Below are 15,312 nucleotides of genomic sequence, written 5' to 3'. Positions count from 1 at the left end.
GTCAAACCATCACCTCCTGACCTCTCGCTGGTTTTGCTTTAGTTAGCATTAGACGAGCTCCTCCAGGACGGCACATCCACGCGTGTCGTCACCAGAAGGTTTGCCGTGTCAGCGAGCGCCGTGTCTGCCAGCACAGTGTCACGAGCATGGAGGAGCGGCCAGGAGACAGCCATTAAACAGCGGGAACTGAAGCAGGTCCGACATCTGCTCCTTTACGTGAGGAGGAGCCCTGCCAGAAAATGACCTCCAGCGTGCTCCTCATGGGCAACCAATCAGACTCCATGAGGGTTTTTTCCTACTGTGAACGTCATGAAAGAACAAATTGAGATATTTGAACCTTGTGATCAAAATGTGAGTATAATGGAGACAAAGACCTGTCAGGTGTGGCACAAGAAGAGAGATAAAGTAGATATGGTGACAACATCCGTCAGTTGAGTTTACGACTCCTACACAATCAAAATTGTTTTATCTTTCCAGCCTGTCAATCATCCTAATGCATCACACAATAACTCGTTTCCAGGAAGTCCAACGCCTGGAAACGGGAATTTTAAAAATGTAATAAACTATTTGTTTTTAGCTGAAAAAAAACTCTCGGGAGGTGAACTCGGGTCAAAGCGGGGAGGATGAGCGGCGCCCGCTCTCAGGGATCTCAGGTATTTCCGAAGCCTGCGGCGAGCGATGCTGCAAGGGGCCTCTCGCTGCATCGGAGCGAGGGGGAAGAATCAATGTGTGGAGACATTTGGCGGCAGTCTGCGGGTTTTCCTGTGGAGGTCGGGCCGGAGGGGAAGGAGGGCCTCTGGGATGCCACAGCAGGAGGTCGAGGTTATAGCCGAGGAGGAGAATGGAGGAGAGTTTAAAGAGCAAGAGGGGAAAACATGGATTCAAAGAGAAATGAATCAAATGTTACATAAATGAGCTGCGACATCTTCTTCATTTTAAATAATGTTTGGAGGCTTGTGGAAGTTCTGAGTCTCTTCTTTTAACATAACGACAAAAACAACCCTGCTGTCTGTATCGTGACAGCTGGCTGGTTGTAACGGTTGTAAGATCAGCGGCCCTGCAGAGGTTAACGTGGAGGGAAACCAAACAGGCTGTGGTGACGGAGTGATGAGTGCAGGACAGATGAAAGGGTGCAGAGGAGAGATGAGTGATTCAGTCATCCAGAGATACCAGAGGAGAGGAAACGCCGTGTTGACCGACAGTCTGCACCTCCTCCTCCTCCTGCTTCTTCGTTTTCATCTCCTCCAACTGTTTTCCTTTGAAATTCATAAAACATGCTTCAAAAACTGCTCGTGGTTAATTGTCCAATTATTTTTGCTTCTGTTTGGGAATTAAAGCCATTTTATACACAAACAGTTGATGCCAAACTTTAAATTAGGTCCTGGAAAAGTCACAACACCTAATCTACTGATACTCCTTGCATTAGCATTAGCAAGGAGTAAATAACATGTGACATAGCTGCAGGTCGCTACAGAAAGTAGTTAAGCTAAAAGTTCAGCAAACAGACCCAAAAGAGTTCAATAACTGAACACTGAGCCAAAGAATATGTGCCTGGATAAAATTTGTGTAACTTACAGTGTGAAATAGGTCGCAACATAAAAGATGGGCAGTGATAGTGCTGGGATGATCAACTAGCAGCAGAACACCAGAATGCACTGAACCACAGGAACCACACCTGTTATTTGTTACGCAACCACGGCTACATTTGGGTCATTTCCATGGAGTCGCTTCAGTTTTAGCACCAAATCACAACATACAGTCGCTTCAAGGTTCATTATAGTTCAATATTAGAGCGAAACCCCAACAATCCAACAACCCTCTAATGAGGAAGCACTTTGTGACAGTGGGAAGGACCTCATGGATCCCTGGATCCAGTTTCCAGCACCTGGAACAAGAAAATGACCTGACTCATTTATCACCCTCCATATCCAATAACTACAGTTTTTGTTGGACGTGAGGAACTGGCTGTAGCTGTGGCACCATCAGGAACAGAGATATGGGTGTGGCTCTCCATATTGATGTCAGCCTGCTGGAAAATTGACGGTGGAGATGCAAACGTGTTATCGTCGGAGATGAAAGAAAGCCAAACATCAGATTTAAATTCTCAGCTGCCTCATGATGAATTTCCTGTTTTGACAGAGTTTCATCTGATCTATTACCTAATAACACAAACACATAATCTGATCTCCAACTTCCTGTTCACCTATTCCACTTAATATCTTTCCATGTGACCGCCCGCTGACTTTACAGAGCAGGCTGCCGTTAATCCTCCGTACACGCTTCTCTTCACGCCGGCTTTTATCGTGGAAACAAGTTTTGCATGAGGCTCAGTCACGTCTGTGCTGGCTTCCCCGTTTCCCCCCCTGAGCCATACACCTCGGCGTCCTCCTACACAAACATTCGCAGCATTAATTAAAATCCTCTCTGTCAAAGTGTGACTGACATGTATTTGCTGAGCGTGACACAAAGCTGGGAGGAAGTCATGTAAAGGTTACATTTTCCATATATACCCGAGGCACTTTCAGCTGACGGGCTTATGTTAACAGCAGGATTATTTCTGTCTGTGATCACCACACAAAACAAATGAAGTCATTAGTTTCCTTCCTGTTTATTTTGGCAAACTAAAAACAGTTTGAAAACATCCACATTAAAAAAAAAAAAACACAATCAGCTGATTTTCACTGTACACTAACCTTAGTATGTTTAATGAAGCCGTGCAAAATGTTACCTTCATACCACAAATATTTTCAGTTACATGCACTCGCAGCTGTCAGTCAAATGTGGTATTTAAAATGTAATCTGACTGAATCAACACTGCGTGTGAAACAAACACCTGTTTGATCAGGTAATGGACCAGAAACCGAATTTGTACACACGTGTACAAAAAAAAGGAAAATTAAATTAAATCCCAAATCACAACAACTGTTGCCTCAGGTGCTTTATATTGTAAAGGCAAAGACACGACAATAATACAGAGAAAACCCAACAATCATGAGACCCCCTATGAGCAAACGCTTTGGCGACAGTGGGAAGGAAAAACTCCCTTTTAACAGGAAGAACCCTCCAGCAGAACCAGGCTCAGGGAGGGGCGGCCACCAAGGAGTGATGTGCACTAAGTTGCACATTTACCAATTTTTTCTTGTAAATTTGCCGCAGCCGCCGTACAGCAGTCACACACTCTTGTGTGAAGGACTTTTATTGTGAAAGGAAGAAACAGGCGATTGCACAGGAGCGTTTTAGAAGGGTTTCCAGTAGAGATCGGTTAACCATGTTGGATAGATTGTTAAAAAAAGATTATCTTGAATAAATCATTAAATTTAAATGTAATTTAAATGAATTCTTTTATAGAATAAAAATCCGGCCTGGAGAGGCGTCACGTTAACAGTCCCTGGACATCACAGCCGTCGCGAATGCCAGAGCACGAGATTCACACCGTTGGAGTCTCGGGGGTGCCGACCTCCTGCCAAGACGCTTCAGGACGAAGATGAGGAGAATTGTTGGAACCAAACTGAGCCACCTGCAGCCACCGTGCTGCAGGGCTCGACGTGTTCAGGTCTCGCACCCGAAGGTTTTAATGTTTAAAAGCTTCGGGGGTCGTCACCCTGAGCGCCCCACCTGCAGAAAGCCTCGAGCCTCCAACAGCGTCACAGACTAAAGCTCGAGCCGGTTTCCCATTAGGTCAGTGCTCGCCCCCAGAGGGCAATTGTCTTTAGCTTCCCTTTCCCTCCTTTCACACCAAATACCGCCGGGTCGAACGGAGGGAAAGCTGCTAGGCGCCGAGCTGCAATTAGACACTCCATTATATAAAGGCATATTCAGATAACAGGGGCACCAATGAGGTCAGTACGTGCCCTTTGTTGTGCGAGTAATGAGTTTTTTAATAAAACAAAAAAATGCCCACTTCTTTATTGTCATGACCTAATGAGTGTGCCGGTGGCGCCAGGCCATGTTGGTGGGAAAGTGCGCGGTTGTACCCGTCTCTCCGTCCTTTCCCTGCACCTGCATCCACCCCCTTCTCCCAGCGCCGGCCCGTGCTTTCCGGACCCCTCCTCCAGTGTTTGTATTCAAAGCTAGGAGCCAAACAAATGTTTAATTACCATAAAATGCTATCGGCATTTCGCCCTCTGACTCAATGAATGGCAACATAGAGCTCATTGAGGTTATCAACAAGGGGACCAGTGGTCAATTGGGTCATTGATTTGGATTGTTTGACAGACCCGGAGCCAAGGCCGCAGGAGAAAGCAAAGTTCAAAAATCCCCCTCAGTTGAATCGAGAAGTTTGTCACAGAATCTGTTGGAAGGGGCTGTCAGGAGCGATTAGGGGGCATGAAAGGGCTCAGCGATCAAACGGGGCCTGTTCCAACGCTGCGCATTTAATTAGAATTTGCATGCCTTTGTTCCTGACCCTTCAGCGGGCATGATCTGATTACAAGGGTGAACAGTTACCGCCGGGGGAACGGGGAGTTTGCAACGTGCACCCGCGCTTTTTCGCCCGGCAAAACGCGGCAGGTATTCTACGCAGGTGGAAACAGGTTGTGGGTGATGGCGACGCACGGCCGGACACAAACTCAGAGCAGCTGGAGGGATGGAGCTGTGTGGGGGGGCAGCTGGAAAATATCCGACCCCCAAATGCTTCTGCTTCATTTCTGCCTCCTGCTGAATTGTGGGAGTTTGGGGAGGGGCCGACTGAGGCGCTCCGTGGCCCATTAATTGGGAGGCGCAGCGCCCTTTGACCCCTATGATGATGCAGGGCGACAGGGCAAACGGCGAGAGGTGATTGGCTAGCAGCTACAGCAGTTGAATGTGCCACCAGTGGTGTTTGAGGGTGGAAAAGGGCAGCGTGGATCCAAACTTTGCCCCGCCCCCCAATTCTTTGTTCCTCCGTCCAGTTTTATTCTTTTTTTCTGGCAGATTTCCTTCTCTGTCATTTTTGCAAAACTTTTCTATTAATTGATTAAATATAGATATTTTGTACTAATAGCATAGCACAAAACAATCATCCTTCAAGTCAAATTTGCATATTTATTTCCCTACTTTACTGTAACTCTTCGTAGCCTTTAATGACAATCATGATTCATATTCATGTCTCATTTTAATAATAATTAATAATACCTGAAATTCATTTGTGTTCCAGGCTGGTTGCTGTTGTGATTGTTTAAATAATCTGGAACTGTGATGTGAAATGCTGATATTTGTTATATCAGTAATAATAAAAGTACACATTCATAATTTATACATTTATATTGTTAAGTTACTAAATTATTCCTAAAAAACCTTAATAACTGCCTTTAAGAGTCAGTGATTATCATTAGTAGTAGTAATATTAATGTATGTCCCGAAATTACAGTAACAAAGGAACTTGAATACTCAGAGTATTTATATAGATTAAGTTGTGTTAAATATTACAGAAACAGCTTTTTATTTCATGCTGTGAATGTTTTCCCAGTTCGCACATTTAAAGCATTTCTAGGTGTATAAAATTGATTGGTTGCGGTTTTTAATCTGCTGTACTTATGAAGTTATGGAGGTTAAAAAGTGTTGCAAAAAATATTTTAAAAGCATCAGATTCATGCACTGTAGACGCCTGTAACTGGGAAAATATTCCTACTATGAGGGTAAAAATTTTGCATTTGTTGTTCTCCAAACACCCGTGCGTGCTCCTCTCGTCTCTGTCCCCCACACGCATTTTGGGAATTGAGACGTCCTCCGACATGCCGTACTCAGATTTCCGGGTCACACTCAGGAAGCACAAATTAGAGAAATGAGGAAAGCCAGTGGAGTCCAGGTGGAGTGACGGCTGTCAGCACAGACAGCAAAGTGCAGAGTGATGCTGTGCTCAGCAAAATGACTCCTGATCTTTTTATAGCTCTGTGTGTGTGTGTGTGTGTGTGTGTTCATTTTTAAGCAACTTTAATTCAATAAATTTTTCTTTTTTTATGTAAATCTGATAAAATAGTAAAACTTAAAACAGCTCATGTGTTCATTTAACCATTTATCAGATCTGATGTTTAGTTTAATATTCAGTGCTTTTTACTGGAAAACACTTTTATTTCAATAATAAAGCCAAAAATGTGTTTCAATAAAATTAAAACGCACTTGAAATTATTATTGCTTTGATTCACTTCACAAACCCACCACCTACTGACCAATCAGACCTCTGGAAACACCACCATCCAGGAAGATCCTCCAGGCCCTCATGTGAGGACAGTAAGAGGGTTAAGGTTACAAGCTCCGCCCCTTTTATCGATGAGCAGCTTCAGGTGACCTGAACCTGATTGCTGATAAGAAACGATATCGTGGAGCTGTAGGACCTGTGAAAAGATGATTTAATAATCTCTTTGAATCAAAGCATCAACACAGTTATCGATAACACCACATTTTAGGACACGGCAGGATAAACAAGAACACATTCTTCACAGCTTTTGTTATTTTGTGAGTCTTAAATGTTTTGGTGCATTACTCTGGAATAAATATGTTATTGCTTTGATTTTGTTTGAAGCTTTTTCAGCTGTTTCCATGATTTTTGTTTTCATGATAATTTTTTCACACTGTTTGTGATTTTTTGTATCCCTGCCAGGACTGAAGGATGTGAGTAAATACAGCTGGAGCTCTTCTGTATCAGGGAAACGTGATGTGATGTGATGTGAAGGACTGGTGTGTTTTTGTGTGATGGAGGTCATGAGCGTGTTATGTTTCTTTGTTAAAGTGTCTCCAGTGTGTCTGGGAGGACGGCACGCACCCCATCCTCCTCCCACGTCTCTGCACCTCCACCCAGCTCTTTCTTGTTATTTATGGTATTCTTGTGTTTCTTTATGGAACAGCTGCGCTGAATGAGAAGACTGACAATATGACAATAAAAGCTCCTGATCCATTTTTCTCCTTAACAGATGTTTTGGTTGAAACATTTACTAAGGAAAAGATACTTTGTTGCACAAAAAGGCCGACAGGTTTTGGCCTGTGTGATGTGCAGATGTTGGTTCCTGCTGCAGATCACGCTACTGTGCCACACGGACCAGCAAAAAGCTGTTGCTTTAAATATTTGTTTTTCGTTCATTGTGTGCATTTTTGTCAGGACATCTGATGGAGCAGGGACTCAAACTTGTGACCAATCTGTTACTGGGTTGGAGACAGGTGAGCACAGGTGAGTCTCTCTCTTAAAGCCAGAGCTCAGAGATTCGCAGCAGCGATATGCGATACTGCAAAGCTTGGTATCCATCCAGTACCAAGTAAACACTGGGCCAGTACTGATACAGATACTGTGAACTTCTGTAGGATGGAGCAGTGTGTCAAACACATCTTTGAACTCGGGCACCGATGCAGTTGATGGCAGTGATTCGGGCGTGGCTCCGCATCACTATGGACAGTTACAGTTACAGGGCTGTGATGATGTCACAACCCATGCAGGGCGCCTGCAGCAGTCTAGAAACGACCCTGCTGCAACGTGAAACAGCAGGACTGTCAACCAGGAGACCGCAGATCACTGCGTCTGCACCGTGTCTCGCACTCAAAGCTGGTTTGATTCTGGTTATTGTCCAATATAAAAGCAATGATGCTGTGCGCTGTACATCACCAGGAGCTCTTTCTCTTTCAGACCTGGCTGGACTCGGAGTATTTAAAATGACTGTCTGTAATTCAAAGGCAACGACTTCACTGAACATGATCGGTGTAATTTTGGAAGAGCTGCAGCAGCTGCTGTTTGTCCCAGTGTGAGTGTAGCACAGGATTTAGGAAACATTGTGTTTTGTTGTCACATCTTGTTTAGATTACTGTCATTCTCTCATAAATCTCTCCATAAACTGCAGTTAGTTCAAAACACACCTGCTTGTATTTTATCCAGAATTAGAACCACTGAACATATAACAGCTGTTCTTAAACAGCTCCACTGGTTCACCTCCGTGTCAATTTCAAGATCCTGCTTCTTATTTTCAAAGCGCTTCATAACCTCGCTCCTCCACATTTCTCTGATCTCCTCCTACGTACTCACCCCCTCGTACACTCCGCTCTTCTTCAGCTTCCCTTCTGTCTGTTCCACCTGCTCACCTGACTCCCACAGGACTCAGAGCCTGTAGTTGTTCTGCTCCGAGACTTTGGAATCCACTTCCACCAGATCTCCGGACCACAAACTCGCTCTACTTTTAAATCACATCTTCAAACCATTTATTCAGAACTGCATCATCAAGACTCTGTCTTAGTCTAGTTTTACCTTGTTTAGCTTTTATACTTTCATACTTGTTTACTAGGGATGCAACGATACCAATTTTTTCAAACCGATCCGATACCGATACTTGGATCTGAGTACTTGCCGATACCGAGTACAAAAACCGATACTTCTGCCACACACAAGTTAAACTTAACCGGTAGTAAAGAAACGACCCCACACAACTCTTTAACACAAACGAAACGTTTACTGAACGTAAGGGCAGAGACAAATACTGTACAACACCATCCCTTTTTTAAACTCAAATGATATTCCAATTCCTTAACCAAATGAAAAACACTGTATAAATGACATAATTCCCTTTCAAATTATATTAAACAACCCAACTTATGTTATCACCTTTTGGTAAGTGACTCACTAATATACACTCCAAAACACGTTATATAAATCCACTAAACATACAATATTCACACATGGGCCCCACACACTCACATTCACACTTGTTGCAGGCCTGTTTGCTGCTCACGCCGGACGATGGAGAAAAATCCTCTTCTCCCCAGTAAGAGCACAAAAGTCTGACTTACAGTTCCGTTGCTCGGTAGGTCGCCGTTCACCAGTCCCACACTAAATCCACTCCCTGCGTACCCGATGCTGTCTCTGCTACAGCGCGTTAGCCCGTCACTGTCCAGCTCTCCGACAGTCCTGCCTCCGTGGCGCAGCCAAGCAGTCCGGGCTAGCCTTTAGCCTCGGCGGTCATGGCTGGAAACACAGTTTTCCACGGTGGTGCGACCGTTGAAACAAAAAGTCACTTCACCCACACTCTGTTGCGAAGCTCTCACACGGTTAGCTTTCTAGTCACACACTCTTTTGTGCTAGTTAACCTCAGTAAAACTAGCCGAGTCTCTCACTTTGGTTCAGCTAACCTCGTGCATCTCTCCATGCCGTTCTCTTCTGTGAACTGTGAACACCTTATGTGGCGTTCAAGTCCATGGGAATTATGAGTATCTACTCCCAAATTCCCATCCGGGCTACATTAGTATCGGTTCATGGTATCGGTTGACTTTTACGAGTACGAGTACGCACACATTTTACAGTATCGGCCCCGATACCCGATACCAGTATCGGGATCGGTGCATCCCTATTGTTTACCTTATGTTTTTATTTTGTGTCACTACTGTACTCTGACCTTGACGTTCTTTAAAGGCGCCTATAAATAAAATATATTATTATTATTATTGTTATTATTATTCACAACTTTAACCAGGACACTGAAAAAGGTGCTGAATGTTACTCAGTGTGTTAAACTGTGACACCCACAGGTCCAGATGTTACTGCTGAATTACAGCTGCAGTGTTGGAGCTGCTACTCACAAAAGTAATGCATTACAGTGGCCTGTCAGAAGTAATCCAGTACACTGCTCATTACTTTATTCCTTCGTTAGTCTTTAACATGGCCCAAGAAAAAATATAAAGCTGACATCCTTCATCCACGCGAGCTAAAAACGGTGAAAATAATTACTTTTATAACTTTACAAACTTTTCTAAACTTGCCTTCTGTCAACAAAATCAAGAGGAAATGAATCTGTGGAAGGATCAGACCGACGTCGCCTGCTTCACAGATAAAATGTGCTGAATCCAAATATGACTATTAGAATAGCTGATTTCTGAATCTGTACGGTTTCCAGCACATTTCATGATTTTTTAATCATAACTTGTAAGTTTCTACATTCTAATGTGTTTATGTTCACTTCATATATGATAATATTTAACATTTAGTTAAAAAAAGAAAAATGATATCAAAAAACATCACAGTTTTTTTCCCCCTCAGTTCACATTTAGAGCTCAGCCTGGCAGGTCAGGGTGGGAGGATGATGATGATGATGATGATGATGATGATGATGATGGAGAAATGTGGATTTCAGTCAGAGACATGAATGTGTTTCTTTCATCACATTGTGTCTCAACAAAACAAAATGATTGTACAGCAGTACAGCAAAGTACTGTCAACAGCTTATTGGGAAAGAAAATGAAAAATATGAGCCATTACTGAATGTGCACGATTACTTTTTGATACTTGGATGGTCCGAGATCAGAGTAGATGTCAAAAGATCAAATAGAGATAACATAAAATGTACATTTTCCTTTTAAATGTAACAGTTGCAGTGGAAGGATCATTTAGGCAAAGTGAACAACTTCACAAAGAGACAAAGTTTGACTGCATTTGTTTCAGGTTGCTGCAGAGTCCTGGAGTCGTCTTTGGATCGCTCGGCTCACATTCAGCCGTCAGCTCTGACCGTCGCTGCCATGAGGAGAGTCAGGCTGGTTCTCAGTGCAAGACGAGGTTTACGGCTAAAATCATCCGCAGTCTGTTCGTGTACACGTCTTTCTTCCATTTATTTTTCATTCGAATTATAAATAAAGAGAAGGAAAATCAACTTTTACAAAGATGCTTTAAACTACATTAAATGCATGACGTTCACAAAGTTCACGTGTAGTGAAGAGCCATCATGGCCTGCTCCATAATAAAATGAACGTAGTGTTTCTGTCCTTAAACTTTCCTCCTCCCTCTACACGGACCAAAATCCGTCAGTAATGCTTTCAATGAGAGCGTACAGCCAACGCGGCACACCTGCGTCACATCGAGCTCTGCGCTCGTGTTGTTCTGCTTCAGGTCAGCGTTCCTCTCTGGGGGAATCGTGGGGGAATCGTGGGGGGATCGTGGGGGGGATCATGGGATTTCACGTGATTTTCGTTAACTGTAACATGCTTATGTATTTACGTAAACACTGCACGCTTGCGTCTTTGAGAGGGCCTTTCTTCGTCACTGCCCGCCATCTGTTGGAGCTGGCAGTACAACCTGCTGTTGTGCTCAAAAGGTCACGGTTCACTGTTCGGCTTTCGATTCCGCCGTGTGATTTATTGATGATTCGCCAGCGGGACAGACGGAGAATCCTGGGAATCACTTTATCGCAGGTCATTTTCCAAATGACAAGGACTGACGTTGGAATGACGAAAGTTGAAATGATATGATTTTGGTTGGCGAGCTGGAAGCACCGAGGCGGAAAACGGGCTTCTTGTGCTTGGCCGCGGTTTCTGTACTCCCTGAACCCTGAAATAATGACCCTTCCTTGTTCATTAATGTCTACTTGGTCAATCATAACACATCAGAAATGAGTTTAGCATTCAGGCGCAGGACAATTGACCTTGTGTGTGCCCTTCCTCACCAGCGAGCTGTCACAGGACTTCATCCAAATTGAGGCAATTAGCTCCGATGTGTCTCCCCATTAAGCTGAGTATCTCCACTGTGTTCTAATGACAGCAGAAAAACATGGCCTAATCATGCCCGGCGTTTCCCCCAGAGTTCACATCCACTGCTAGCCCGAACACCCATGGTGAGCTGAGAGCCGGGGTTACGAGCCCGAAACCATCTGCAACGAGGAAAATGTTCAGGAACAGCAGCAGCAGGAGGGCGACGCTCGTGAGAGGACCACAAAACAGCTCTGCAGAAGCAGAAGCAGAAGCAGGCCAGTTCGTGGGAGCGAAATCGACGCATGATGTTCGGGAGGAAAGTTTTCCCTCAGGTGTTAGTACGAGAATCCGGAGCTGCAAGTCCCAAAAATCAAACACTGAGGCTTGACTGGGAGTTAAAAAACTGCCTAAATGATTTCAGCTCCAATAAACTGAGCAGTACATCAGGCTGTTCTTCCAGCTGTTACAGTAACATTTGATATCCTGATGGCCACGAAGAAGAAGATTTATGAGGGTTAGTGACGCTGGGCTAGCTTACAGCGGTGACCATCTACAGCACTATGATGAAGCTAATATGAAGACAGTGCTGGTTACTTGAAAATAGTAATTAGTTACTGATTACTTCACCAGTTACTTTACTGATTACTTATTTTCAAAAATAATTAGTTACTTTATTTCTTAGTTACTTTTAAAAAACATGAAACACAACCTGAATATGTAATAAAGCCAAAGAGCTTTCGAGCCCAATTCTACTTTTTCTGCATCATATAAAACTGAATCAAATGAAAAGGTGTTTTTTAAAAACTTGTTTTATGAGTTTTAATCTTTGAACTTTATGCACATTGTGTCAAGCAAAAAATAAAGTATATGCAAGAAGAAATGTGTTTAACATTTAAACCTGTTCTGCATATTCCAGCTTATAAAATAAATCATGTTTTGTGTTTACACTCTTTCAAATAGATGCAAGTAAAACACAGCAGAAATAAATCGAAGACTCAGCAGCTCTTAAATCTATTGTCAGCTGTTTAGCAGGAGTGGGGCGGGTGGAGGTTTGCCCACAGCGGTCACGTCAGTGTGTGAACGTCACATTCCCGTGGCGGCGTGCTCGCTCAGATTTGAAGTTTAATTTTTCGCTGTAGAAAGAAGTTTTCTCCCCACGCAGAGTGAACAGCGGACGCTGATGTTTGTGTCACTTTTTACAGAATCAAACTCAAAGTAATGTGATTACTTCCACACTTTAAACGCTGCACAGTCGTACTCTCTCCATCACTCCATATTATCCGTTGTTGATCTGCACACGTCTGTTGCTGCCGCGGACGTCACAGTACGTCACTGTCATTAGACACTCTCACAAACAAAATCACGGTTTAGTAACGCGGCGTGCTTACGAGACAGTAACAGTAATCTAATTACTTTTTTTGCAATAGTAATGCCTTACTTTACTCGTTAATTGAAAAAGGTAATCGAATTACAGTAACGCTCCCATCTCTGATCACAACAGGGTCACAGTCAAAGTCTGTGTGGAGGGTCTCAGACAAACGCCGTCGTAGGACAAGAAGAAAACAAACCGAAGCTCAGCTGAACGCGGGCGCTAACATGCTGCTGTGTGCTTTGGATTACACACTGGGAGCTTTCAGAGTCAGGTGTTCAAATTTCAACATGTGTATTAAAAAAAAAAATCCATCTTTATTTTCTATTAATTTTTGATTGATGACGCTAAAGTGTGTCAGTTTTTTAAATTATTGTGGTTTATTTGCAAAACTATACAGCATCGAGCTTTAAGACATGCTGAGTACATGACGCACATGAATGGCGCTGATAAAAATACGTGAGAAGAAGAGAATGACAATAATAACAATAATAATAGTAATAATAATAATGACAATAATTCACCAAATTATATAAAATGTGGTGACCCTGCAGAGCAAGTCTAACAATAATAGAGCAGTAAAGCTGCCCAGCGTTCTGGTTTCCCTCAAAGACAAACAGGAGGTTGAAGTCTGAACTGGACGCTCTCCAGCCATAACCCCGCTGCTGTAAGCTCACCATCCACCATCTGAGCGCCTAAATTGGATCTGCACTGATGAGATTCTTGTCCAGTTGACCTCCTCATGTCCTCACCGTCCCATAATACACCTCGTTTTGTTCTCAAGCTGTCTGAGGTGGTCGGGTTATGTAAGCTCTCTCTTTGGACTGTAGTTACACAGATTGTTATTGAGAGAGCAATCTTTGTTTTCTCCCGCTGGTTAAACTTGTGCATTGCTAGTTTGGGGTTTATTTCTGCAGCTACAGTTCACAGATGTCCCTAAAAACTCATCACAGGCATTTGGATGGTGTTTATTGTCCCCATCAAAGTTCTGCAGAACCGCGATCTGTGGGTCTGCAGTCACAGTAGTGGTGGCGTCATGTAAAATCATTGATCCAGTAAAATTAGAATCTGTTTAACCTGCTAGTATTTCTGATGTGGGCTGGAAACAGCAGCAAACAGCTGAAACAGGCGACTCCCTCACTCACCACAGTCAGAGCTCCTCGTCTGCATTAAGTAAACTTACACTTCATTGGTTACTCTTTAATGTAGTTACAATCAACCATTCGCTCTCACATTCACACCTGTGGGCAATTTAGGAGATGGTACCTAACCCACCTCATAAATTTAGGTGGTTCTCAGGAGGGACTAGAGAGAGCTCAGACTCCCCTCAGAGGAGCTCAGTTCACAGCTTGTGTGCTCGATCTCCTTCCTTTGGTTGTATGAAGCTCTTTGAGTGCTCAAAGAGAGCAGAAAAGCAGTATACATGTGAAGGTACTGCAGAAAAATATTTAATGCAGGTACTTACAGTGATGAAGTCTTGATTTGTTGCCGAGTGGAAATCCTATCCCAGGACTCTTCTTCTATTCTACAAATCAGGTGAAGATGAAAACCTCCATTAAACTTTAGCATAAAAATAAACACAATAAAAAATCCAGTCAGACCTCAAACAAACAAAAAGGTGTGTGTGTGTGTGAGGTTTTGTGTGGGGAAGGAGAAGAAGCAGCTGTTTCATAAGAAACAGTAATTCACAACTACAGATGAAGTTTAAAAGGTACGATCAGTAAGATCAGCTGCTCTGACCACAGTTGAGATCAAATACAAGCAAATTCTGGCACCAAAATACACCTGGACAGGTGATCAGGCAACTAAAAACCACAGGGTGGTTGAAGTAAACCACAAGTTAATCAGAGGTTTAAGCTAACACTGGCTACCGAAGCTAAGTTAATGCTAAATGAGTAATGTAAGCAGCGCCTTGTTCAGCAAATCAATCTACCTGCCAGGCCTGCGTGCACGCTGCAGGATCCTCAGCCACCTCCAACTTTCCCTTCCAGGTCACAGAGACCCCATCTTAGACAATGCCATCAAAGCTATCACCTAAAAGCTGGACATGGAGACCTCCTGGCAGGGCCTCCTCACAGCTAGCCTCATGCTAATTACCTGTCTGTCTGCAGGAAACACCTGGAAAAAAAGCAAAAGAAGCAAAACACGACGGGGCTAGAAAGTGGTACTTAAAGCCTGATTGGATATGAGAAGTGACCCTTCTTTGAGACCTAAGATCTACTCAGTTTTTTTTAAAGGAGCACAAACTAATTGTGCTTTTCTTTATTTCCTGTCTTATACTTCCTGTTCCACTGTTTCATATACATATTAAACAGCACCTCTAGCTCAGGTGACTCACCTGCTGAAAGGCTCATGCAGGTGCTGCCGTTTCCTTGGTCCTGCCAGCCTTGATCTCTTCTTTCTGTGGTCTTTTCATTATAAAAGCTAAAAACTCATCAAAGAACATGACCAAAGGTTTTAAATAATGAAGTTGGTGCACGTGTGACACTGGCTAAGACTATTTTGAGTTTTTTCTGCATCAGTTTGTGTTGAAATGT

At 43.3% G+C, this 15,312-nt stretch overlaps 1 long non-coding RNA gene across 1 annotated transcript; it reads right to left on the bottom strand.

The window, feature by feature from the left end:
• Positions 1-13,159: 13,159 nt before the first annotated feature.
• Positions 13,160-14,919, bottom strand: LOC106096523 (uncharacterized). Its single transcript, XR_001222929.3, has 3 exons — positions 14,709-14,919; positions 14,241-14,300; positions 13,160-13,786 (listed from the first exon to the last, which is right to left on the bottom strand). It is a non-coding gene; the product is annotated as an uncharacterized LOC106096523 (long non-coding RNA).
• Positions 14,920-15,312: the final 393 nt, after the last annotated feature.

This window comes from Oreochromis niloticus, linkage group LG13 (genome assembly GCF_001858045.2).
Source record: "Oreochromis niloticus isolate F11D_XX linkage group LG13, O_niloticus_UMD_NMBU, whole genome shotgun sequence".
Classification (NCBI taxonomy): Eukaryota; Metazoa; Chordata; class Actinopteri; order Cichliformes; family Cichlidae; genus Oreochromis; species Oreochromis niloticus.
Note: the sequence above shows the minus strand (reverse complement) of the source record. Positions and strands in the feature narration are given on the sequence as shown.